General features: G+C 36.0%; 1 protein-coding gene across 9 annotated transcripts in view; it reads left to right on the top strand.

The window, feature by feature from the left end:
* Positions 1-26,717, top strand: part of NCOA1 (nuclear receptor coactivator 1) — a 219,629-nt gene that overhangs the window by 21,212 nt on the left and 171,700 nt on the right. The gene's annotated exons all lie outside the window — the stretch shown is intronic.

Here is a 26,717-nt window from a genome sequence, read left to right as displayed (position 1 = left end):
TTTTTTTTTTTAATTTGTAGATTCCTTCTCTCTGTCTCCTTTTCTCTCTTCCCCCCTTTCTTTTTTGTCTGTTGAAGAACCTGGGTGGTTTGTCCTATTAGAATTTCTTACAATCTGAATTTCTATTGAGTTTAACGTGTTTTTCTACCCTCTTTCGATTCTGTAAATTGGTTATTTGATATAGAAGGTTGATAAAGGTTTCATCTGGGGGGAAGGCCAGATGACTTTATAGATGGTATTATGAGACACACATAATGTCTAGTTGTCTTTTTGTGATGTTATCAGCTGTGAGTATTGCTATTGGCTTTCTGTTCTTAAAATCCTAAAGTAGTCACCATGGTGTCTCAGTGAGAAAGAGGAAGCATTGCCTGGAAATAGTGCCATCTGCTCTGTACAGATAGGACTCCTGGTGATCATTTGAGAATGAAGCAGTTGTTGTGAAGACTCAAAGAAGACCTACTAGGTTTCAGTCTTGAGTTCCTTGTTTAGGAGCTGTTTGATCTTGCATAATTAATAACAGCAATAATGCTAGCAGCAACTACCATTCATTTATTGCTTATTTTACACCAGGTTCTGTGCTTGGTGCTTTATATGTGTCATGTAATCTGATCCTCATAAATACAGTGTAAGCCAGGTATCTTTATTTTGCAGTTCACTTTGTGAGAAAAGTAATGAAGGGATTCAAGCCCTGCGTGACTCCAGTCTTGTGCTCTTAATTGCATTGTTCTTCCATATCTGTAAATTGGGGTATAAATATAGCTGCCTTATCTATCTTGTAGGACTAACGAGATATTGTGTATGAAAATGTCTTGAAATATAGATGTAAAAAGGAGAAGTGTGCTGGACTGACAATACACAGGGCAAGGTGGACAGTGGAGGCCTTTCCCTTTGGAAAGGTAATAGTGAAGAGTCAGACATGACTTAGTGACTGAACAACAAGTAATAGTGAGAAGTTTGGACGGAAAGAACCCTCTGGTCATTTTCTGTTTCCATTACTATGGCTGTTGACACGTGGGAGAGTTTCCTTCTCTTTTAAAATTGACAGTGATAGAGGTTTCATATGTGGTAAATGTCACATGTCAGAGGTCGCTTAAGAGTCTCTGGTGAATAGTGATGTCTTGATATTACCCCAAGGGCCACATGTATAAGCTTCGTACAGATATTTTTAACTTGAGAGACAAGAGTGTAGTCACAGTTCTTTTTCTAAAAGGTTAAATGCTTATTAAAAGTGGAGGAAGCATTAACTGAATTTGTAATGTTATATTTCTTTACTTAGTGAGGGTGTTATGTATGTTAAACTTACTTTATGCAGAATGCCTTTTTTGTATGTCTGAAGTATTTTATAATTAATAACACCACTAAAGTGCTGAACAGTAATAATTGCATGTGTAATAGACTGAGAGAGAAATAGATGTGAAATTAGTTCCTTTGGGTCTTACCTTCAGTACTTCATTATCAATTACAATAAGTAGTTATTGAGTACATGGAGAACTGTGTTGAGAAGCGGTCTATGGCCATTTCCAGCTCCATGGCAGAGGGTGAATTGATGACTGACATCTGCCTGGGCCAGACATGCAGAGTGTAGGGATACATGCTTGTTTTTTGCTACATGTTTGTAATGTGTTTTTCAGAAACCCTCAGGCCTTGACCTGGACTCATTTTCTTACTACTGTGCTTCTTGCATTTCTTCTGTTACTTTGGAAATCATATTGCCATACTATATTTATTATGGTGAAATACCTAGGATTTCATTGTGATATTCCCAATAAAGATTTCCCATTTATTTATTTATTATTATTATTTTTTGAAGTATAATTCACATACCATGAAGTCACTTATTTAAAGTATACAGTTCAGTGGCTTGTTATATATTTGAAAGTTATGTAACTATCATAGCTAATAGCAGACCATGTCATTCCTCCTTACCTCTTCCCCCACCAACCCCTCCCACATATCATAGGATCATAATATATAAGGTTTTGGTATGTGGCTTCCTTCACTTTGTATATTTTCAAGGTTATTCATATTGTGGCTTGTATCATTACTTCATTCTTTTTTACGGCCAAATATTATTCTGGTGTATGGATGTGCCACATTTTATTTATTTGTTAGGCTACTGATATATATTTGAGTTATTTCTACTTTTTGACTAGTGTGAATAGTGCTGTTATTAACTTTTATGTGCAAGTTTTTGAATGAAATATGTTTTCCTTTCTTTTGTTTATATACCCAGGAGTGGAATTGCTCCATCATATAGTAACTATGTTTAACCTTTAGGAACTACAAAACTGGTTTCCAAAGTAGCTGAATCATTTACATTCCTATCAGCAGTGTATGATGGTTCTGATTTCTCTACATCCTTGCAAATAGTTGTGAGTTTTGATTCTAGTCATCCTAGTAAATGTGAAGTGGCATCTCATAATTTTAATTTGCATTTCCCTAAAGACAAGATGCTGAGCATTGTGTCATGTGCTTATTGGCCATTTGTACATCTTTCTCAGAGAAATGTCTGCTACATCTTTTGCCTGTTTAAAAACTTGGTTCTTTTTTTATAATTTAATTTTAAGAATTCTTTACATAGTGGTCCTCCTAATCATGGTTTTGCTTTCAGCAATTTCAGTTACCTTTGGTTAACTGGCCTGAAAATACTAATGAAAAATTCCAGAAATAATGTATAAGTTTTAAATTACACACCGTTCAGAGTAGTGTGATGAAATCTCGTGCTGTCCCACTCTTTCCTGCCCAGGATGTGAATCATCCCTTTGTCCAGATTATCCTGCCCATTAGTCACTTGGTAGCTCTCTTGGTTATCAGATTGATTGTTGCTTGTGTTTAAGTAACCTTTATTTTACTTAATAATGGCCCCAAAATGCAAGAGTAGGGATGCTGGCAATTTGGACATGCCAGAGAGAAGCCATGAGTGCTTCCTTTAAGTGAAAACATGCAAGTTCTTCACCTAATGAGGAAAGAAAAAGAAAATGCTGATGTTGTGAAGATATACGATAAGAATAAATCTTCTATCTGTGAAACTGTAAAGAAGGAAAAAGAAATTCTTGCTGGTTTTGGGTCACACCTCTTATTGCAAAAGTCGCAGCCACAGTAGATGATAAGAGCTTCGTTAAGGTGGAAAAGGCATTACATTTGTACAGTAAGATATTTTGAGAGCTAGTGACCATATTCACATAACTTTTATTCTAGTATGTTGTTATAATTGTTATAACTTGTTATTTGTTATTGTTAGTCTCTTATTGTGTCTAATTTATAAATTAAAACTCTATCATGGGTATGTAGGCACAGGAGAAAACATAGTGTTGAGATGGCCAAAAGGTTGATTTGGTTTTTCCTGTAAGATGACTCTAATAACTTTTAGTTGTCTTTAACTTCATTAGAAACAGTTTTGTCAGATTGTATTGTGACAGCTGTCATAACAGTATGCATTAAAAAAAAAGCTTAGCAGAATTGGTGAATTTCTGTGAAGCCATTTTAATAGTGAAGATGAGAGGAAAAAAGCTACATTTTCTGGCATATTATGCTTTATTTTATCAACTGAAATGCAAGAATTGTGCAGTGTATGGAGAAGATGCTCTGACTGACTGAACATTTCAGAAGTGGTTTGCAGTTTCATGCTGAAGATTTCTCACTGGATGAGACCTTCCACGGTCAGGTAGACCAGTTGAAGTTGATAGCGATCAAATGGAGACATTGAGAACAATCAGTGTTGTACCACACGAAGATAGCTGGACATACTCAAAATATCCAAGTCAAACATTGGAAAAAATTTGTGGTTATGTTCATAGCTTTGATGTTTGGGTTCCACATAAGTTACGCAAAAAAAAAAAGACCAAACAAACCCAAAACAACCCTTCTTGCTGGTATTTCCACATGTGAATCTCTAATTAAATGTAACAAAACTGTTCTGTTTTTAAAGCAACTTATGACAGGCCATGAAAAGTGAATTCTGTACAATAATGTGGATTGGAGAAGATCATGGGGCAAGCGAAATGAACTGCCTCCCACCACACCAGAGGCCAGTCTTCATCCAAAGAAGGTGATGTTGTGTTTACAGTGGGATTGGAAGGGAGTCCTCTAGTATGAATTCCTTCCAGAAAACTAAATGATTAATTCCAATAAGTACTGCCTCCAGTACAGACCAGCTGAAAGCAGCACTTGATGAAAAGTGTCCAGAATTAGTTAACAGAAAATGTGTAATCTTCTATCAGCAAGACCATTAGCAAGGCCGCATGTTTTTTTTTTGATGATCAGGCAAAAACTGTTACAGCTTAGCTGGGAAGTTCTGATTCATCTGTCAGATTCACCAGACATTGCACCTTTGGATTTCCATTTATTGTGGTCTTTACAGAATTCTCTTAATGGAAAAAATTTTAATTTCCTGAAAGACTGTAAAAGGCACCTGGAACAGTTCTTTGCTCAAAAAGATAAAAAGTTTTGGGAAGATGGAATTATGAAGTTGCCTGGAAAATGACAGAAGGTAGTGGAACAAAATGGTGAATTGTGAATATGTTGTTCAATAAAGTTCTTGGTGAAAAGTGAAAAATGTGTCTTTTATTTTTATTTAAATATTGAAGCAGCTTTTTGTCCAATCCAATGTATATAGGGTTTGGTATTTTCTGTAGTTTTAGGCATCACTGGGGATCTTGGAACACATCCCCTTCAGATGAGGGGAACTACTATATCTTCTGGATACAAGTCCTATATCAGATAAATGATTTGCAAATATATTCTCCCATCATGTGTATTGTAGTTTTGCTTTCTCCGTGGTTTCCTTTGAAACAGAAAAATTTTTAATTTTTATGAACTCCCAATTTATTTAGTTTTTATTCTTATGCTTTGATGTCATAGCTAAGAAATCCTTACCTAATCCAAGGTTATTAACATTTATGCTGTTTTTTTCCTGAGAGTTTTTTTAGCAGTGACATTTGGGCCTTTCATCCATTTTGAGCTAATTTTTCTATATGGTTTGATATAGGTCCAAGGTGGGCTTTTTTTTTTTTTTTTGCTGTAGAGATAAAGCTTATTATCTTATATATATATATAATGTATACACACACATACACGTCAGTGGGACCTTCTGGTTCACCTCACTGGGTAAGATTTTAATTAGTATGTGATTTTTTGCCACTTCATTAGTCTCACCTCTGACTCCTTGCTAAAGAGTACTTTGTTGGTTTTAAATGTAGTTCTTTTTTCTTTAACAAAGCCATATTAATCTTTGCACTAATCATAGACTGTGAGAATGAGAAGGCTTATTGATTGTACAGTCCAACCTCTTATCAGAGTAGATCCCTCAGTGTTTGTGAAAGAAGAGCTCCCAGTTTCCTCTTCGACACTTTCAGAGTTGGTTAGCTCAAGAGTGTGTTGCACTATAGAGAAGTAGTTACATTGAGAAATCTTACCTAATCAAAAGTAATTTTATAAATAAAAAATGTTCCAGAGGGAAAAGGCAGTTAGAGCCTTGACTGTTTTAAAGAGTTGTTTTTCCTGTAGCAGTTTAAGTTAAAAGGTGTTGGTGATTACATCATCTTAAGGACTGAATTTTTGTCTCTCATCAAAATTCCTATGTTAAAGCCCTAACCCCCCAGTGTGTTGGTATTAGAAGGTGGGGCCTTTTGGTATGAGAAGGTGGGGCCATGAAGGTGGAATCCTCACCATGGGATTATGTCCTTATAAGAAAAGAACTGAAAGCTTAGCTTCTTGTTCCTAGCATGTAGGGATATAGCAAGAAGGCAGACGTCCATGAACCAGAAAAAAGGGCCCTCTTGAGATATCAGATCTGCTGGAACCTTCACATGGACTTGCCAGTTTGTTGGTGAAGCCACCTGGTTCATGGTATATTGTTATAGCAGCCTGATAACTCAGGCTGCTATAACACATCATAGCCCACATCATAGCCCACAGTGTTTATGGTTAAATGGGAGTGTTGTATCCACCAGCACAGTAGGAAAATACTTACATTCCTAAAGCAGTTCAGTTTAGCTTTAAAAAGCTCTAATGGTTATAACGTTTATTCTTTTATTCGTCTGGAATGTTGCCCTTGGTAACAAGTCCTCATTTTATCAATGTCCTCTTAAAAACCTGGAATCTAAAATTAAACTCAGTACTTCACTTACGTGTGTAGTAGTACAAAGTATGGTTGACTGATAATTTTTTGTTTTCCCTTTTATTTAGTATAACCCATAATTAAGCTGTTTTTGGTAACCATATCCTCTTTGGAGCTCCTGTTGAGCTTGTGACCAGGTGAAACCCCTGTTTAACAAGAGTTGCTAGGCTGCATGTCCCATTTTTTTTGAAACACCAGAGTTGTTATAAATGTTGCTTTACAGCTCCAGATCATGTGGGCTCTTCTCTTATTGGCTCTGTGACCATAGCCAAGTCACCCAATTTCTTTGACTTTAATTTTTAAAATCTGCCAAATGGGAATAATACCTTCATTTTTGCAGTGTTATTAGGGATATAATTAGATGGTTTGTGCATATGGCTCTCACACTCCCTGATGGAAATAGGTCTTGTGAAAACAGTCTTCTGTCATAGGCTTTACTGGCTTTACTTACTCTTGGTCAGGTATTAACTCTGTTAAATAGAATCCACCCAGTTCAGATCTCTATATATTCTGAATGGATAAGAAGTATTTCAAATATTCAGAAAAGAGTAAAGAATAGTAGAAAAATCATTCCATGTACTATCCATCCAACTTATAACTTAACTGGTTCTTGGATCTTAACATTTTCCTCTATTTGCTTTAGATTTTTTTTTTAAAGAAGTAAAACACTGTGGGGTTGAACCCTCTGTGTACCCATTTCTTTCCCACCCCCCTTCATTCCTCAGAGGTAAATACTATCTTGAAGATGTTTGTTTTCATAAATAATGTAATTGTTTTGCATATTTTTAAACTTTCGATATACACTATACTGCAGTGCACTCTTGCAGTATGATTTTTTTCCTCAACATTTTTCTGTTGCATGGCTGTACCATAGTTTATTTACCTTTTCTCCTTTGGTTGATTATTAGGTAGTTTTCAATTTTTTTTTTTTAATCATTAAACAATGCTGCAATGAACTTTCCTGAACATGTTTCTTGTGAATATGTTTGAGATTCTGTAGAGAGAATGTAGGGTGTGTTTGTGTTTGTATAGGATTGGAATCACTGGTTGAATAGTATATGGCTCTTCAGCTTAGAAAAGTAATAATGGCATTACTTACTAAAGAATACCAATTTAGACATTACTGTTAAGAGAACAAGAGTTTTACTGTCCTACCTTTCTTCCACCAAGTTTAGCATTATCTGAAATGGAATTCATCAGGTTCTGCATGGTGAGCAGTTACTGGGTTCAGCAATTTCTCTGGTCAGCTCTAGAAGCACTTGGTATGGGTAAAGAGACATTTATACATACTGTCAAAGGAAAAGGCTTCCGAAACCGTGTGGCTCAGGATCTGTGGCTAACTCACTCTTAAAAGGTCACTTGTAGTTCATTTGACCAGTTTAGTTGAAAAATAGCAGATTTTAATTTTTTTAAAACAATAACACTGTCACATAAGCATTGGTAATAATCTTCGCTGAAAGTGAAAGTGAAGTTGCTCAGTCATGTCTGACTCTTTGCAATCCCATGGACTGTAGCCTGCCAGGCTCCTCCGTCCATGGGATTCTCCAGGCAAGAAGACTGGAGTGGGTTGCCATTTGCTTCTCCAGGGGATCTTCCTGACCCAGGGATTGAGCCCAGATCACCCGCATTGCAAGCAGACTCTACCTTCTGAGCCACCAGGGAATCCCATAGTCTTCATTACCTATATTTTACTTGATTAAACTCCATGTGGAGCAAGTAAGGGAAGCAAGATTCTAGTCTCTGGCAATTGCGGCTTCAAATGAATAACATAAACAGATTAATAAAATTAGTATAAGATATTTGATAATAAAATATAGATATAAATAGTTAAATTTTAATGAGTTAAGATTTTGACATTGAAGGACATCTATGGTCATTTAATACAAAGTATGACTAAGTATAGTACATGCATTAATATATAAAAATAGTATGAGTGTCACATGAATCTGCAGAGTAGTTATATTAACTATTATAGTTTAAAGATAGGGATGGTACAGATTCATTGGGTTGAGTCAAGTGTGTAAGCCGGAAGTAAGAGTGCTTATCACATCTTGACCCTTGCTTGAACTCTGGGCATCGGAATAAGTTATAGCTGTCAAATCTAACTTAGCATTGAGAAAGAGCTTATCTTTTATTTTTAAATATTTAGTATTAAAAACATGTTTCTTGTGAAATTTCTGAATTATTGAAGGTGCATTTAGAAATAATTTATTTGGGGGACATTTATTTTGGCACACTTTTTAAAATTTATTTCTCCTTGGTATTTTGAGAATTAGAGTGATTCATATTATATGACTTAGAGGAAAGCTGTCTGCTCTCTTGGTTTCTTGATTGCTTGTTTTTGTCCCCTTATGTTACAAAAGGAAAATGGACTATTGAGGAAAATAGGGAAAGAATTAAAGAGTAAAAGGGAGGAGGAAAAAAAAAGGCACAGAGCAAGTAAAACAAGCAAGTAACTAACCATATATAGTCCTGTCTTTAGACAAAAGCTGTTAATAGTTTGGTGAACTTTTGCAAGTTATAGATTTAAAATTATAGATTTATATTTTTATTCAGATTTTTGGGGTGTCTTTTCCAAAGCAAGTAACTGTTCTTTCATTCATTGGATGAAGAGTTAAACATACACACACACAAAACAAACAACAAACAGAAACCTTCAGTGAATCTCCTTCTGGAAAGAAAACGTAATTCTTAGTTCTATCACTGAAGAATAGCCAGAGCCACTCAGCCAGCAGGTAATCAGTCCCTCTCTGAGCTCCTTGAGTGTGAGCTCCTGTGTGCCAGCCCCTTCGTGGTGAATAGGCTAAGCCTTGCTCTGCACGTTATAAAGGAGCAATGACATGGATCCTGACCTAGGAAATATATATATATATTTTTACTATTTATGATTATGAATAGGTTTGTTTTTTTTTAATTGAGGGGGAGCAAAAACAAAAGTTCATTAAGCTGTGAATGCAAATATATATCACTGTTGTTAACTGAGCCACACTAATGGCTACCCTTGTGAAATGATAATAATAATGATAATAGTAGAGATAAACTTAAAAAAAAAAAAAAAAAAACTTGACCTAACTCCCTTTAATTCTCAGTCTGGTATCTGACCTTTTTCTCTCTCCCACCTGTTAGCGCTGTCTTTCTCCTTTTCTCTGTTACTCCCTCTGCTTTATCTGTTGGTATAAAAACTGCCTCTCTAACCTTTTCCCTCCAGTTTACTCTCCTATTTATGTACAGCTTTTTTCATTTAAGAATATATCTTTAATACCAGTGTTTTTGCCTACACACTCCCCTCAACTACATATTCATACCATTTTGTTGGGGCTACACAGTGTTTTACTATCTGTTAAGTTAGTAAGATATAGGCCATACTTCTTCCTATTGGTTTAAACTTGCCCCATTTACATGCTTTTGTTATTAATTCTTTGGTTCTTGTAGGGATTTGAATTTATATTTTTTATAGTATACTCTGTGTGACAGTCCAGAAAGAGATCCATACACATGTGTTAAATTGTTTTTTAACAAAGCTACCAAAGCAATTCAGTGGCAAAAGGGCAGTCTTTTCAACCAGTAGTGCTGGAACAGTTGTATATCCACATGTAGAAAACTGGACTTTGATCCATTGTTTGTACCACATTAAAAAAAAAAATTAACTCCCAATGGATCATAGAATTAAATGTAAAACCTAAAACTTTAACACTTCTAGAAAAAGCACAGTATAAAACCTTTGTGACTATAGGTTAGGTGAAGATTTCTTAGATTCAACACAAAAGGCATGATCTGTAAAAGAAAAAATTGATAGATTGAACTTCATCAAAATTAAGAACTATTAAGAGCATGAAACTTGGAGAAGGGAACGGCAACCCACTCCAGTATTCTTGCCTGGAGAATTCCATGGACAGAGGAGCCTGACGGGCTACAGTTCATGGGGTCACAAAGAGTCAGACATGACTGAGTGGACAGCACTTAGAAGAGCATGGAAAAACAGTCATCAGAGAAGTAAATATAAACCACAATGAGATACCACACTTCATACCCATTGTGATGGTTAGAATTAAAAAGATAATAACAAGCGTTGATAGGAACTTGGAAGAAATCAGGAATTTCATATACTACTAGTGAGAATGTAAAATGGTACAGCTACTTTTGAAAACATTCTGGCCATTTCTTGGATATCCCTCTCAACTCCTTCAAGTCTTGCTCAAATCTTGTTTCCAGTAAAGTGGGGGGTGGGGAGTGTGTGTCTACCTGTATCATCCCTATTTAGTATCACAATTTTCCCCTTCCCCTCCTCTTCACTGAGTCCTCATCTCTGTTTACCCTGCTCCCAAATGTATTACCTTCTAACATACTGTATTATTTACCTGTTTCATTGTGGTTATAGTTTGCTTCTCCCCATTGGAATATAAGTTCTACGCAAGCAGGATAGAAGGATGCCTGCTTCTTCTATCTTCTTCTAGATAAAGTAGCCTCTCATTAAATATTTGTTGAATGAATGAACAAAAGCTGGACAGACTTCACATCTCATGTTCTTAATCATTGTGATACACAGTCTCTAACATTTATTATTGAGTTTTAATAATGACTTGTTTTTGTTTTGTGACTCAGTAACTGAATTGTACTGTAATTTGTTAAACTATTTCTTGTCATCTAGTTTATTTCTGAAGGATGGAATCATTCATTCCGCAAACATTTAGCAGCCTTTAGTGTTAAGTATTCTGTGCCAGCCTCATAATGATGAAGAAAACAAGGACGTTGTTCCCAGACTATAGTGGCAGTAGATAACATCAACGGTGATTATAGTGATGCCTGATAAGGGCATACATGAGAAGCATTTTGAAGGTACAAAAAGAGTATACAAGATGTAGTACACAACTCTGTGGGAGCTTGAAGTTGGGTTCTGATTTGGGGATGGTGTAGAAACAGGAAGAGGAAGGATACTTGAATAAGATGCAGTAATCATGAGGGATGGTTTTGCCCAGGTATTAAAGTAGATTGGAAAAGGGCTTAAGATTGCTAAAGATGGAAAGGGTGAAGTAAAACCTTAATCATTAGCAATATAATAATATTCTGCAGTAATTTGTAATTTAATGCATCATTGGAGTAAGATTCTTGCTTTTAGAGATCTGAAAGGGGTAATGCATTTACCTTTAATTATCTTAAAACACATAGTACTCATACTCTTAGGAGAGGGTAGGATTGAGTATTTAGAATTCTTTTAAGCTGCCAACAGTGGGTATTATAAGCAATAGTTGTAGAAATGAGCACTTTTTGAAAGCTTATCATATACTAGGCAGCACTGTAAACATTTTACATGTGTTGATTCAGAATACTGTATTTTACATTTGTTTATATATATATGGGCAAGTCATGATTATCTATAGGCAGATTGTTTGCATTTGGATTATTATCTATTCCAGAATATATCTTCTTTGACTGTATCCTTCCATCTTCTCCTAACTATCCTTCTCCCAGTTGTTTTTACTGCATCTGACTAGCTTTTTTTTTTTAAATCATCATTTATACCTTTTTTTTTTTTAAAGCTGTTAAGTAGATTTTTTTTGTCTTTCTAACATATTTGTTGACATTTGGTGGGTCATAATGAGAGAACAGATGTCATGTAAGCCTGAGACAAGTATATAAGACTCATTTTCTTCAATCTTAAAATTTTTGTAACTCCCTGCTTATTATTTCATTTATCTGTTTAAGGTTTTTCTCCAATTACCATTTAATTGTCTACACAAGTACTGGGTACCATTTTCCCCAGTCCTACTTACTGTTAAATGGTCTCTCTCCTCCCGGTTAACCAGGGCTATAATTCTTGGAAACCATTGCCTTTTAAAGACTTTGAAGGTTTCCGCGCTAGAGGAGAAAAGTTGTGGAACAGAATCCACTTATGGGATTTCAGACAAGGCTAATGATGGAAAGTATCTTCACCCATACTGTCGGATGATTTTTTAATTTCATTATTATTTTGTCTGAAGTTCTGTGTATTAAGCATTAATGTGGATGGACAAATACTTGTTTTTTAGATACTTCTGGATAGGTTAAGAGTTTACAATCATTTTTATAAATTGTTCTAGTCGGATTATCTCTCCATCCCTAGTTGTGATTAAAAGGGAGAAGCGTAATTTTATACATTAGAGCTGGTCAGTTGTCAATACATGGTTAATTGAAGCAGCCAGAGCAGGGCTAGAGAAGGATACTGTGGCGTGGGGTAATTTGTACATACTGGAGTTAGGAATGAGGAGAGTGGAAAACGCTGTGCAGAATGGTGGGATTTAAAGAAGACAAATTGTTTTATTAGAAAAATTGCTAAGGTTGGCAGTTTAGGGAGTGACCATTTTAGGGGAAAAAGGACTTTTTTCTTTAAGTCTGCCTTGTTCTGATGATCTCCTGCTCACTTACCCAGAACTCAAGTTGATTCTTCAGTGTAGTCTAATTTTCATATTTGAGAGACTAGTTTGAGAAAGATAAAAGCAAGCAAAACGTGACTCCACTCTAATTAATGTTGTAGTACAGCTTTGTAAAATAAGTTTTTGGACCTGTCAGTTGGGCCATAATTTGTGACATTTATTTTATGGGGATATGCATATAAAATGTGAAATGACTAACATACAGTTAAAATCAAGGCCGTAATTTGTTGTAGAGAACAAAGACTTCATGTGAAGGATGAGGATTAGGGAAATAGAATCTGAGGTTTGTAAGGGATCTTTGGTTTTTTAGTCTGTCTCTCTTCTTGATTATCTTTAGTAATAGTGATCCGAGGTTTACTTCTTTATATTATCTACTTATCGGTCCCAGCTCTACTCTTTGAAGCTGTGTATAATGGATCACTCTCTATTTTGGTACATCAGTTCAGTTCAGTTGCTCAGTCATGTCTGACTCTTTGCGACCCCATGAATTGCAGCACGCCAGGCCTCCCTGTCCATCACCAACTCCCGGAGTTCACCCAAACTCTTGTCCATCGAGTCAGTGATGCCATCCAGCCATCTCATCCTCTGTCATCCCCTTCTCCTCCTGCCCCCAATCTCTCCCAGCATCAGAGTCTTTTCTAATGAGTCAACTCTTCGCATGAAGTGGCCAAAGTACTGGAGTTTCAGCTTTAGCATCATTCCTTCCAAAGAAATCCCAGGGCTGATCTCCTTCAGAATGGACTGGTTGGATCTCCTTGCAGCCCAAGGGACTCTCAAGAGTCTTCTCCAACACCACAGTTCAAAAGCATCAATTCTTCAGCGCTCAGCCTTCTTCACAGTCCAACTCTCATATCCATACATGACCACAGGAAAAACCATAGCCTTGACTAGACGGACCTTTGTTGGCAAAGTAATGTCTCTGTTTTTCAATATGCTATCTAGGTTGGTCATAACTTTGCTTGGTACATCAAGGGTTTGGATATTTCATGACTACTTTGATGTCTCTATTTGATGATAGCTGTCTGTCTTTCCAGATGCTTTTCTTCTCCAGAATACTTTTGGTAACCTAATTGTTTCTTCTAAACCATTATATTCAGACTCTTGGAAACCCTAGATGTTCTCTAATCTTAAATCTTTCAAATCATAGTATTTAAAACCTCATATTATGGCTTAAGTGTGATTCTGATCAACTCAGATTAGAATAGGTCTATTTTAGCAGCGTGATTAAAATAGTTCAAGTTTTCAATTAGTTTTTTTTTTTTTAATGATGGTATATCCCTCTTTTTGTTCCCATTAACAACTTTGGTCATGTAAGCCTGTAGATTTGTTTGCTTGTATATTTATTTATTTTTATAATTGGCTATTATGCAGAGTCTTCCTATCTTCATTTTAACTGAGAAATAAAGAAGAGATTGGTATAGCAAATCAAGCCATGAACTCTAGGGGCAAAAAGATTGGGTTTTGCCATTTATTAGTAAAGGGTCCTTGGATGTAACTTGACTTTAAAAAGATATATAATGAGAATAATAATACATCATTAGTAGGATTGTTGTGAGGATTACGTGAAATAATCTAGGGATGGGACTTTAATATGCTTTATCCTTCTGCTTTATTTACTCTTAAATTTTAAATAAACATTAAGTGGATGCAAAATAATATATTAAAAGTACGTACCTGGTAAAGAATACTATACAGCAAACTCTCATGTGCTTATCACCCTAAATTTTTATCTAGTTTGTTTTTAACCCAGTGTTCTACCCTTTAGACCAGTTACCACTTTTAATATTCATTTATTGCATTCTGTAGCCTATTCAGCTTTGTGTTATCAACAGATACGATGAAGTTTTTGAATTATTGGAGCAAGTCATTGAAAAAAAAATTTTAACAGGGCAGCTGGAGTCTGAGCACTGAGGCAGGCCACCATAGCCCTGTTCATTGGTGGATGTTGTTGTTTAGTCGCTAAGTCATGTTCAACTCTTTTGCAACCCCAAGATTTGTAGCCCAGCAGGCTCCTCTGTCCATGGGATTTTCAACACAAGAATACTGGAGTGGGTTTCCATTTCCTTCTCTAGGGGATCTTCCCCGCCCAGAGATCGAGCCTGCATCTCCTGCTTTGGCATGTGGATTTTTCCTTTTTCTTTGTTTTATCGCCAAGCCACCTGGGCAGCCTTCATTTTTGGATACGGAGTGCTTAATTGGCATTTTCTGGGGTGGAGGTTTTATAGTTAGCTTCTCTTCTGCCTGGAAGTACATTTACCACTTAACTTTCTACCCTTTTTTCTCTACAAAGATATTTACAAGATCAGTATTAGATACATGGTCTCTTTTGTCCTTGTTCAGTAGCTAAGTTGTGTCCAACTCTTTGTGACACCATGGACTGCAGCACGCCCAGCTTCCTTGTCCTCCTCTCCTGGATTTTGCTCAAGTTCATGTCCATCGAGTCAGTGATGCTATCTATCTCTCCCTCCTCTGCGGCTCTCTTCTTTTGCCTTCAGTCTTTCCCAGCATCGGGGTCTTTTCCAGTGAGTCAGCTCTTCTCATCAGGTGGCCAAAGTATTGGAGCTTCACCTTTAGCACGAGTCCTTCCAATGAATATTGGATAATACTAAATTTCCTAATTTACCTACCTAATTTTTTATCATTATGCTATGAAAATTATTTGCTAATTTTTTGAAAAAAAAAAAAAAATCAGCCATATTTAGGATAATGATATAACAAACTCTTAGATGTTTTAGCTAGTGGTAAAATAGCATATTATATATTTTTAAAAATTGTTTTAGATTTCTCAGATTTTCTTTTTTTAGTCCTCAGTGTAATTCAACACAAACTAAGAATGTCTCTACTACTTTTTAGAAATAGAATTTTATTTGATAGTTCATTTAGTAGTTCTCACTAAAGATTGCAAAGTTCATTAGAGTTGCAACCAAAGATTTTCAGTTTTAGAATCAACAGTAGCTTATTTTTTTAGTGCTACATTTGTGAGTCTTCTAGTGGTCAGCAGGACTATCTGAAGAAGTTTTGGACAAAAGGTATTTAATACAGTTTTGATTTAAACAAAAATGATCAATGTGCTCACCATTAAGAGCTAGAGAAAGATAATTGTTTTAATAATTACATTCACCTTGCCATTTATTTATGTAATGACATTGTCTTGAGAATCTTTATTGTGACTAACACTGAAATTTCTGGCTGATCATCATCTGTTGAGCAGAAAAACCTGTTTTTTATACTTCTGTAGTAATATGGTTCAGGGTCTGTGTTTCAGATTTTTGGCTTTTGTCCATTTTGTCTCTCAGGTGACTTAGTGATTTCTTTTCCCTACTGAGGCCCATTATTCTTAATCCAGTTTTTGTTTTCACATAGCTACTTCCTCGGAGAAGGCAATGGCACCCCACTCCAGGACTCTTGCCTGGAGAATCCCATGGATGGAGGAGCCTGGTGGGCTGCAGTCCATGGGGTCGTGAAGAGTCGAACACGACTGAGCAACTTCACTTTCACTTTTCACTTTCATGCATTGGAGAAGGAAATGGCAACCCACTCCAGTGTTCTTGCCTGGAGAATCCCAGGGACGGGGGAGCCTGGTGGTTGTCATCTATGGGGTCGCACAGAATCGGACACAACTGAAGTGACTTAGCAGCAGCTACTTCCTACTAGTTTATCATCTGGATGCAAATTAAACCTAACAACATGCAGCCACATTCCAGTCGTTGTCTCAGGTTACTTTATACTTTCCTTTGACTTTGTTCAGTATTTCTTTCGAAGTGTTAGAAGTCCAGAGTCCATGTGTGCTTAGATTTGGATGTACAGGACCTTTGCAGGTCACTTCAGCACTGGTAGGGAAAAGGAGGGACTGAGAAATGTCTAGAAGTAGGAAAAAAAAAAAGAATGTTTTAAATAGAGGATATCTTTTAAAAGGGATTGATTGCTATGCAACCAACGTCTTGTGGGCATTTCTTATATATCAGATTTCTTTATAGCCTCATCTTAGCAGTGTTAAAGCCTCATAATAAAAAATGCTCTTACAGCTTCCTGAGTGTTACAGTACAAGACTGCATGGATATGAAGGATCACCCTGGTAGAAGGTATAGAAAGAGATTTAGATGAAAGATCTTTGAACACACACATCTAAAATGAGGATTCTTCTAATAAGACTTTTGGAAGGAGGATGGCTAAAAAAGGAGGACAAAAATTCAGGAGATACACCCAAAACTTATATAATGATTTTTAAAAATTCAGGCGTGTGTGTGCTAACAAATCTGAAACTATTATACATGTACACTCATATTAAATAAGTAAATGGATAGTGAATTGTGGGACCAGGTTTCTTACTTTTGGTGAGTGAGGTTACAGATAACCATAGCAAGGGGAAGGCTAGAACAAACCATGTGGTACTAGATTAGGATTAGAGAAGTCAGGATGAACTCATGTTTAAGTTAATGTAGATATGGATACAGAAACAATAAATATATGTGGCCAAAAATACAGATGTTTATTTCCTAGATAGACATTTATTTCTATCTTGATAAAAGAACCTAGGAGCAGTGACACCCCCTTAGCACTGTGCACACGTAGCACTCAGATCTTGATTTCTGATACACTTCTCCAATAACAAGAATGCAGCTTCTTAGAAAATGGCTGATTCTAGGACTGGAGCAGGGAATTGCAAGATGAACCATGAACATTTTGTAGAGCCAGAAAGTAAACATACTCAAAAGCCAAAGAATGGGGCTTGGCTAAAAAATATAGGAAACAGTCTGAAAGAGCATCCAGACACCAAAACTGGATCAGTTTATAATCCGAAGTGTAAAGTGAATATCCCTCCATCCACACTGATTAAATGATTGAATAAAAAGGTATTCCCACCCCCCAATTATTTGTCTCATACAGAAGAACTCCAGATAGTTTATGCATACATTTCTCTCCTTCAAGGAGGTGGAATGTAACTGCCTAGCCTTTGAGTATGTGCTTCACATAGTAACTGAAGGGAATGGTTATTTATGTATTGGTGGGCTGCCGTCTATGGGGTCGCACAGAGTCGGACACAACTGAAGCGACTTAGCAGCAGCAGCAGCAGGTGCTGTTTACGGAGAAGGCAATGGCACTCCACTCCAGCACTCTTGCCTGGAAAATCCCATGGACGGAGGAGCCTGGTGGGCTGCAGTCCATGGGGTCGCTAAGAGTTGGACACGACTGAGCAACTTCCCCTTCACTTTTCACTTTCATGCATTGGAGAAGGAAATGGCAATCCACTGCAGTGTTCTTGCCTGGAGAATCCCAGGGACGGGGGAACCTGGTGGGCTGCCGTCTATGGGGTCACACAGAGTCGGACACGACTGAAGCAACTTAGCAGCAGCAGCAGCAGGTGCTGTTTAGGGCTTCCCTGATAGCTCTTTAAGGTTAAATAAGTTAAAGACTAAGGTATTTTCATAGGATATAACATTAAAGAATATTGGTAATCTAAGGGGGAGCTGTTGTAGGGGAATCGTAGATTTTGGGGCTGTTATATGTGTATGACTCTAATCTTAAGCAATCTTATAGAGTGTTCTATATGTTCTGATTAGAAGATTTAATCACAGACAGACAGTTATTTAGTGTCTATCCAAAGCTCACTGAAAGCATCAGATATGAGAGGATGGTTTAATGAATATTTTAATTATGTAGTCATCTGATTTCTTGTATCAGGTCTTCAGAGAATAAAAATAGTAAGATCGTGTCTTCTCAGTCTCCCCTAATATGAAAATGCCTGTACCATATTCTGATTTAATGATGTGCCATCTGTCTATAGATATATCACTTTGAATGATGTGCATTTTCTCAAATTATATTTGAAACTATAGTCCACTAGGTTCATTGTTCTTTTTACAAGTACATACTGTTCAGATACAAAATTTACATATTTCCTTCTTATCAAAAATGAAAACTTAAAACCCTGGGAACATGGACCCAATTTTGACACTCAGGACCCAATAGTGACACATAATATCACTGTCTCGTTGATATTATGAGCTTGATAGTGTCTGTTTCAGTTGCCTGTTGTTGTTTAACAAATCACTCCCAAACTTAGTGACTTAAAACCACATTGATTTATTCTTTTTACAGTTCTGTGGGCCAGGAATTTGGTTACGGCTTGGCTAGGGGATGTGGTATCAGCTGGTTTCATTCCCTCAGCTGGTAGCTTGGGCTGGACTGGATAGTCTAAGGAGACTTCCATTACAGATCTGGCACTTTGGTGTGCCTCCAGAGGACCTCTTCACAGCATGATAGTTTTGGGGTGTTCCGATTTCTTACATGGCTCCTAGCTTCCAAGAAAGAGAAAGGGCAAATGGTTAATCCTGCAGATCTTTGAAGCTTCAGTATGTCATTTTTGGTCACTGTTGGTCAAAGCAAGTCAAAAGGCCAGCCAAGATTCAAGGAACTGTGATATAAGCATCATATCCTCATGGGTGGAGTGACATGCACACAGACTGATAAGGACTTGATGGCTGCCTTTTTTGGAGGATAGTTTGTGTCCATGTCAACCAACTACCACAGTATCTTAATTTTTAATTTTATTTACAAAGTTTTATTGGGATTAATCCTCTCTACATTGTATCTTAACTTGTAACCATTTCAAGTCCTCTTAGAGATTAGATTATACATATTAAATAAAAAGTATTTCCTTAATTAAGTAGAAAAAATTTGGTAAGTCTCACTCTTGTTGTTATCACTCACTCTGAATTTATCTTGATTTAGCAAGTATCTTGGATTACTTAGGATTGAAAATCATAGTTGCTGTGATCTGGAAGGTTTACTGACATATATCCGTATATATTTTTTTAAGCTTTGCCTTCATAAACTTTGTGAAACAAAATTCTAGTGAAGGGTATCATAAGTATCATAATTTAAATTCAGACTCTCTTTGACTCAGAAAGTAATTCCAGTTCATGAGTACACAAACATTCTTTAGAGCATTGTGAATAAAGGAAAAATATTGGAAGTAATATGAGTTTGTCCATGAGAAACTGGTTAGACAGTTATGATATATTCATGTGTAATATAATGAAGTTGCTAAGAAGAAAAAGAGCATGAGAGAATTCTTTAAGGAATGATATGAAGTAAGTTCTAAGACGCATTAAGTTAAAAAAATCATCATGAGAAGCTGTATAATATGCCATCATTTTCATTAAAAATACATATAAATGCTTTTTAATATATAGAATACCAGTGAATACACAGTAAGCAAGGGAAAGGAGCTGAATGACTAAGGGAGACTTTCTGTTCATCATAACCTGTTAGTACAGTTTACTTTTTATAACAGGAATGTGTGTTAACTGCTCTAAGAATCAGCTTAAATACTCCTCTGATAGCTTTATTTCATTTGTTGATTATCTTCTTGCATAGGGCAGAATGTTGGTGTGCCATTCAGACAGGAGCCTAAAGGCCAGTAGGAAAAGGTGAATAAACACAGGTACCATGTCAGCAGGCTGCTTGTCAAAGTTGTAATTTTTGCATCGTCCAAACACTTTGCCATTGTTTTTACTGAACTGTTTATTGTTTTATTGTATCTAGGAGTTCTTTATATTCCAGAAACAAGATTTTTATGAGATACTCTTAGATATTTTCTCCATGTTTGTGTCGTCTTTACATTTTCCTAACACTGTCTATGGAAGAGCAGAATTTAGTGCAATATCTCATGTTTTTTCTTTTATGGTCCCTGCTTTTTGTGTCATATCAAAAAATTCTGCCTAACTCATGGATTGGCAAACTATAGCTAGTTCAGTTTGCTGCTTGTTTTTATAATTAAAGTTTTATTGGAGCGTAGCTATGCCTGTTTATTTCCATGTTCTCTATAGCTTCTTTCTTGCTGCAGGACAGAGTTAAGCCCACAAAGCCTAAAATATTTAATGTCTGACCCTTTACAGAAAAAGTTTGCCAACCTCTGGGTTAATCTCAGTTTAGTTCAGTCACTGAGTTGTGTCTGACTCTTTGCAACCCCATGGTTTACAGCGCGCCAGGCTTCCCTGACCATCACTATCTCCCAGAACTTGCTCAAACTCATCCAGTTGGTGATGCCATCCAATCATCCATCCAACCATCTCATCCTCTGTCGTTCCCTTCTCCTCCTGCCTTCAATCTTGCCCAGCATCAAGGTCTTTGCCAGTGGGTCAGTTCTTTGCATCAGGTGGCCAAACTATTGGAGTTTCAACTTAAGTATCAGTCCTTCCAGTGAATATTGAGGACAGATTTCCTTTAGGATTGACTGGTTTGATCTTCTCAAAGTCCAGGGGACTCTCAAGAGTCTTCTCCAACACCACAGTTCAAAAGCATCAATTCTTCAGCACTCAGCTTTCTTTATAGTCCAACTCTCAAATCCATACATGACTACTGGAAATACCATACCTTTGACTAGATGGACTTTTGTTGGCAAAGTAATGTCTCTGTTTTTTAATATGCTATCTAGGTGGGTCATAGCTTTTCTTCCAAGGAGCAAGCGTCTTTTAATTTTTTGGCTGCAGTTACTATCTGCAGTGATTTTGGAGCCCAAGAAAATAAAGTCTATCACTGTTTCCATTGTTTCCCCATCTATTTGCCGTGAAGTGATGAGACCAAATGTCATGATCTTCGTTTTCTGAATGTTGAGTTTTAAGCCAGTTTTTTCACTCTCCTCTTTCACTTTCATCAAGAGACTCTTTAGTTCCTCTTTGCTTTCTGCCATAAGGGTGGCGTGTCATCTGTGTATGTGAGGTTATTGATATTTCTCCTGGCAATCTTGAGTCCAGTTTGAGCTTCATCCAGCCTGGCATTTCAAATGATGTAAATTAATATATAAATTAAAGTAAAATAAATTAAAAATTAAAATAAAATAAAAAATATATAAATATAAAATTTAATATCTATTAAAAAAAATAAAATATAAATAAAATGCATATAAATTAAAGAAACAGGGTGACAATATACATCCTTGATGTACTCCTTTCCCAGTTTGGAACCAGTCTGTTGTTCCATGTCCAGTTCTAACTGTTACTTCTTGACCTGCATATAGATTTCTCAGGGTTTCTCACTAGGTTCCCTGGGTTAACCTAGTGTCCCCCAAATTTTCTCCTATGTTTTCCTTTAGGAATTTTATAGTTTTATATTTTAAATGTTTAAGTCTATTAATTTTTATATAAGATATGAGGTGTGTGTTGAGGTTTTTTTTTTCCTTCCCCATATAGATTGTCATTTGTTCTAGCATTAGTTGCTACAAAGACAGTTCTTCTTCCATTGAATTACCCTGGTACTTTTGTTGAAGATCAAATTGATTGACTGTTAATATGTAGATCTGTTTCTGGACATCTCTTCTGTTCCACTGATCTGTGTGCTTATCCTTATGTCAGAATTACAATATCCTGATGACTTTAGCTTTATATAAAGTATTGAAGGACTTCCCTGGCAGTCCAACGGTTAAGACTGTGCTCCCACTGCAGGGGGCGTGGCTTCCATCCCTGGTCTGGAAACTAAGCACTCATAGGGTGCAGAGTGGTGCCCCTTCGTCCCCTCTCCTCCCCCAGTGCAGACTGAGAATAAAGAGACCTTAATTAAAAAATAAAAAGTACTGAAATTAGGTTGTATAAAATTTCCAATAATGTTCTTTTTTAGAATTATTTTTAGTGTTATAGGTTCTGTGCATTTTCATATAAATTTTAGAATCAGCTAACCAGTTTTTACGAAAAAAGCTAGGTGGGGTTTTAATTGGGATTTATGTTAAATCTATATACTAGTTTGAGGAGAATTGATACCTTCATGTTGATTAATCTGATTTTTTAAAACAGTATACCTTTATTTATTGAGGTCTTTGATTTCTCACTTGGTGTTTTGTATTTTTGAGCACAGGACTTTTCTGTTTGTTTTGTTATATTTATCTTAAATCTTTCTTTTTTGATGCCAGTATAATTGCTACTGTTTGGTTAATTTATTTCTAATTAATTGCTGCCATATAGAAATACAGTTGAATTTTGTATGTTGACTTTGTATCCTGACATTTTGCTGGATTCAAAGCAAATTTAGTTTTAGTAGTAGATTCATTGGGATTTTCTGTATAGACTGTAGCACTTGTGGAAAAAAAAGATAGTTTTGTCTTCTTTTTTTTTCCGCACCTCTGTGCTTTTATTTCGTTTTCTTACATTATTGTACTGACAGTACAGTGTATTGCTGAATAGGAGTTATGAGAGCAGATGTTCTTGCCTTGTGCCTGATCTTAGAGGGGAAGCATTTAGCCTTTTATGATTATGTATGGCATTAGCTGTAGATTTGTTGTAAATTCATGTCTTAGGCTGAGGACATTCCCTTCTGTTCCTAGTTTTCTGAGTTTTGAATCATGAATGGTTGTGGGGTTTCCTAAATTTTTTTTAGATGATTGCTTATATTGATATGTTGGATTACATTGATTCATTTTTTTTTTCTATATTGAACTAATATTGTATTCTTGGTATTAATGTTATTTGGTCATTATATATATTCCTTTCTGTATATTGCTAGATTCATTTTTCTAATATTCGGTTAAGGTATTTTGTGTTATACTGTCCTTATAAAATGAATTGGGAAATGTTTACTCTTATTTCTGGAAAATTTATGTAATATTATTATGATTTCTTCCTTAGATGTTGGTAGAATTTACCAAGGAAGCCATTTGTCATGGACCTCTCTTCATGGAAAGATTTTAAATGATGAATTAAATTGTCTTAATACTTATTAAGAGTTATGTTATTTAATTTATTGAGTAAACTTGGTAGTTTGTCTTTCAAACTTTCAAGGAATTGGTACCAAGGAATTGGTACATTTTAACAAAATGCAGGTCAGGAAGCAACAGTTAGAATTGGACATGGAACAACAGACTGGTTCCAAATAGGAAAAGGAGTTCGTCAAGGCTGTATATTGTCACCCTGTTTATTTAACTTATATGCAGAGTACATCATGAGAAATGCTGGACTGGAAGAAACACAAGCTGGAATCAAGATTGCTGGAAGAAATATCAATAACCTCAGATATGTAGATGACACCACCCTTATGGCAGAAAGTGAAGAGGAACTCAAAAGCCTCTTGATGAAAGTGAAAGTAGAGAGTGAAAAAGTTGGCTTAAAGCTCAACATTCAGAAAACGAAGATCATGGCATCTGGTCCCACCACTTCATGGGAAATAGATGGGGAAACAGTGGAAACAGTGTCAGACTTTATTTTTCTGGGCTCCCAAATCACTACAGATGGTGACTGCAGCCATGAAATGAAAAGACGCTTACTCCTTGGAAGGAAAGTTATGACCAACCTAGATAGCATATTCAAAAGCAGAGACATTACTTTGCCAACAAAGGTCCGTCTAGTCAAGGCTATGGTTTTTCCTGTGGTCATGTATGGATGTGAGAGTTGGACTGTGAAGAAGGCTGAGCGCCGAAGAATTGATGCTTTTGAACTGTGGTGTTGGAGAAGACTCTTGAGAGTCCCTTGGACTGCAAGGAGATCCAACCAGTCCATTCTGAAGGAGATCAGCCCTGGGATTTCTTTGGAAGGAATGATGCTAAAGCTGAAACTCCAGTACTTTGGCCACCTCATGCGAAGAGTTGACTCATTGGAAAAGACTCTGATGCTGGGAGGGATTGGGGGCAGGAGGAGAAGGGGACAACAGAGGATGAGATGGATGGATGGCATCACTGACTCGATGGACGTGAGTCTGAGTGAACGCTGGGGGTTGGTGATGGACAGGGAGGCCTGGTGTGCTGCGATTCATGGGGTTGCAAAGAGCGACACAACTGAGTGACTGATCTGATCTGATCTGATTGCCATAAAGTTGTTTGTAATAGTCTCATGTTATTCTTTGAATATCTGTACAGTTTCTAGTGCTGTCCTCTTTTCATTCTTGATATAGTTAATTTGTGGCTTCTCTCTTTTTCTGGCCGGAAGTTTATTCAGTGTTACTGAAATTTTCAAAGAACTAGATTTCAGTTTCATAAATTTTTGTGTTGTGTTTTGTTTCAGTTTTGTTTCTTCCTTCTAATTCCTTTGTGTTTATTTTGCTTTTTCTACTTAAGGTGGAGGTTTAGATTATTGAGGCAAAACTTATGTTTTTTAATATAAGCAGTTTATGTTTTATGCTATCAGTTTTTCTCTAAGAACTGCGTTAGTGGTATCCCACAAATTTTGGTATGTTCTCTTTTACTTTTCAATTAAAATTTTTTTCTAATTTCCCTTAATTTTTAATCTTTGAGTTATTTAGAAATATATTGTTTAATCTCTAACCTTTGATAATTCTTAATGTATCTTTCAGTTATTGATTCTAACTTAATTCTGTTTTGGTCAGAAAAAACGCATTATTTATTTTTAATTCTTTTAAATATTTTGACGTTTGTTTTCTGGCTCAGAAAGTGGTATTTCTTGGTGAATGCTCTATGTAGCCTTGAAAATTATGCATTTTCTGATTTTGTTGTGTATAATGTTCTGTAAATGTTCAGTTAGGTCATGTCAGTTGATAGTGTTTTCAAGTCTTCTATATCTTAGTGATTTCCTGTTTTCTTGTTCTTTTAATTAATAGCAGAAGCATATTAATGTCTATAACTGTAATTATGGATTTGTCTCATCTCCTTAGAGTTTTATCATGAATTGATCCTTTATCATTAATGTTCCTCTTTATCATTGGTAATATTCTGTATTCTGAAGTCTGCTTTGTCAGATATTAATGCAGTCATGCTATCTTTTCTTTCCTTTCCAGCCTTTTACTTTTAACCTATGTCTTTGTACAGAAAGTGTCTTGTGGATAGCATATGATTGGATTATGTTTAAAAAATTTGATCTGATAATCTCTACCTTTTAATTGGGTGTTTAGATAATTTCTATTTAAGGTAGTCATTTGGAAAGTTTGGATTTAAACCTTCCATCCTTCTAGTTATTTTCTATTTGAATCCTTTTTATTTTTTCCTCTTTTTATGCCTTCTGTTGAATTAGTCATTTTTCATAGTTTCATTTTATCTAACTTTCGGCATATCCTATACATACACACAGGCACATTTTAGTGGTTGCTGTAGGTCATGGTTTCTTCACTGTGGCACTGTTGGTCTTTTTGGTTGGGTAATTCTTTGTTGTTGGGTCATGGCGGAGATATCCTGTGTGCATGCAGCATTTTTAACATTCCTGGTCTCTGTCTACTAGATGACAGTAGCACCCACTTCCTGCCCCAAATTGTGACAACCAGAAATGTTTCTAGACTTTGCTGTATGTCTCTGAGGGGTCCAAACTGCTCCTGGTTGAGAACCACTACTCTCAGGTTTAAAAGGTATATCTTTTAAAAAGATATATAAGTTAAAAATCTTAACTTATCATATTCTTTTTTCCACGTTTTTTAATATCACATTTTTTCTTTAAATAATATTATACTACTTCATGTGTCATATAATACCTTATACACAGTATGGTTCAACTTCCTACCTACCAGCTTTATACTTTGTTGTCATAAATTTTATTTCTTTATATGTTATTAACCCTACATTATCATTTTTTACTTTAGTTCATGTGCAACCTTCTAAAATGAGTAAACTATGAAAAAATAGTCTATTTACCTTCTCTTTCCAGTGCTCTTCATTTCCTTTTGGTAGGTCCAGATTTTCACCTGGTAATTTTCACTGCTGCCTAAAGAACTTCCTTTAACATCTCTGGTGTCTGAAGGCAGTGAATTCTCTCATTTTAGTTGTAAAAAATTCTGTCTTCCTTCAATTAAAAAACATTTTTTTTGGTGGTTATAGAACTCTGTGTTCAGCTCTTTTTTTTTTCTTTCAGTACCTAAAAGGTATTATATTCAGTACTGTCTTTGACTTGTATAATTTTCTGAAGAAAATTTTAATCTTTGTTGTTTGTGTGTAGTAGTTATTTTTTTTCTCTGTCTTTGAGATTTTTATTTTTGTTTTTCTACAGTTGACTATGATATACCCATGTATGTTTGTTTGTGTGTGTGTGCTTTGGTATTTATCTTGATTGGGGTTCTCTGGGATTTTTTGCTCTCTGGTTTGTTGTCTTGGATATTTCTGGGAAAATTCTTGGCCATTATCATATTCATGTATTTCTTATATCTCATTATTTTTGCTTTTTTCTCCTGGGGCTCCAATTAAATGGATGTAATACGTCTTGATACAGTACTACACCTCTTGGATGCCCGAGCTGTGTTTTTCTTTTAGTTTTTCTAAGCTGTAG

This window comes from Bos indicus, chromosome 11 (genome assembly GCF_029378745.1).
Source record: "Bos indicus isolate NIAB-ARS_2022 breed Sahiwal x Tharparkar chromosome 11, NIAB-ARS_B.indTharparkar_mat_pri_1.0, whole genome shotgun sequence".
NCBI classification, from domain to species: domain Eukaryota; kingdom Metazoa; phylum Chordata; class Mammalia; order Artiodactyla; family Bovidae; genus Bos; species Bos indicus.
This window is presented reverse-complemented; position numbering and strand designations above follow the sequence as displayed.